Source organism: Bison bison, unplaced genomic scaffold (assembly GCF_000754665.1).
Source record: "Bison bison bison isolate TAMUID 2011002044 unplaced genomic scaffold, Bison_UMD1.0 scf7180017863683, whole genome shotgun sequence".
Lineage (NCBI taxonomy): Eukaryota > Metazoa > Chordata > Mammalia > Artiodactyla > Bovidae > Bison > Bison bison.
In genome coordinates, this window is record NW_011494255.1 from 340,316 (window position 1) to 342,018 (window position 1,703).

Sequence of the window (1,703 nt, forward strand, 5' to 3'; positions counted from 1 at the left end):
CTTTTAGGAACCTTCTTTCTTTCTTCTAAAGATAATAGTTGGTTCTGCTTCCTGTCACTAGTGAGGGTCAATAGTAAAGTTTGTATTCCTAAAGTTTACATATTCATTGGTATTGAGTTGTGCAAATGAGTGAAGTGACATCTAATGCAGATCCTTGGCATCATGTCCTTCTTTTTACCTGTGTATCTTTTGAAACAGTCATATTTGGACCAATTCCATTTCTTTGCCCTTACCTTAATTGCTGGTTCAGCTCAGCGTATGAAATGAAGAAAGAACTGTTCTATGTAGAATTTCTCAGCGAGGCAGAACTCCATTGAGACACACACTTGCAGCCAGTCCTTTACGTGTCAAACCTAAGTACTTCCTGTTCCCTGCATGTGAGCACTGCCTGCCTCCAGGGATCATGAAAAACTAAGTATCTGTCACAAATGCACTCCAATAGTCTCCTAGACATATTAACTTGAAACTTAAAATTGTCCCTGGTAATTAGCAACTGGGAGACTGTTTTCAAAAATAATCCCAGCTCCCAAGCCTGTTCCTGCCCATGCTGCTACAGGTGACATGATAATTGCAGTTCTGAGGGGAGGTGAGGTCATAGTATCACAAGCTCATATCTCAGGGTCGAGCTACCCCTCTTGCACACAGGCTGATTGCTTTGACCTTGATGTTGACCCCACCATCCAGGCAGCAGGAAGAAACAGTGGTTTTCTCTACATTCATCTGTTAAGTAGAATCTATAAAAGAAGGATTTGAGTCAGGAATCTGGTAAGTGAAGATATTGGACGAAGGGAATCTCCTGTGTATGAACCTGGTCAGCACCAAAGCCCTGCAGGAGCGCGGGATAAATCCTGAGTGTGAACTGAGATGGAAAAGGGAGATGGGGTCCTAGACCTTTCACCAATCCCTGATGGCTCCTAGTGTGATGTATGTATGTTTCACTGACAGATCGTTGTGGTTTAAGCAAGTGATAATGAAATCTGTTTTTTCATATGGTAAAGGACTGTAGTTCCTAAGCCAGTTTGATGATCAGAGTACTTTTCAGGAATCATAGACATACTTTTTAGGTTGATAAGTGTGGTCATGGTGGTTCATACTGTAAGAAGTAGGATGAACCAGGGAATCATCTGATCCTGTGCCGAAACAGTGTGTCTAGCAGCTGTTGCTGGAGTAGAAGTGTTTTCTCTAACTCTTGGTGTATGAAGTGCTTAGTACATTTAATAACTGTATCTGTATAGAATGTGCAGAAACTCTTATTGCTTAAAGTTAGTGATGCAGCATGTAAGAAAAACAGAACTTTACATGTTTCAGGTATCATTTTTAGACTCACGTGTATTTTGTGACATTTCTGCTGCTTTTAAATGTTATAAAACCCATCCAAAAATATATGTCATTTATACTGTACACAAATTGCTCACCTTAACACTTGATTTTGCATGCATCTTGTATTTTCATATCTTTCACAAAGCTTGCCTTACTGTTAATACTTTTATTTGACTCAGGTATTAATATATATATGTATATATGATTTGGATTTAGTAATAAAACCTACCATACAGCATTAATCAGGCATCAGTATTTGCTGTCCCATGGTTCCTATGATTTGTTCCATTGAATTTCTGTCCAGGAATGAAAGTAAATGAGTCTTTCAGTTTCCATCCTTACATTGAGCCGTTCTTGTATTCATTAAATCCTCTTTGTCAGGG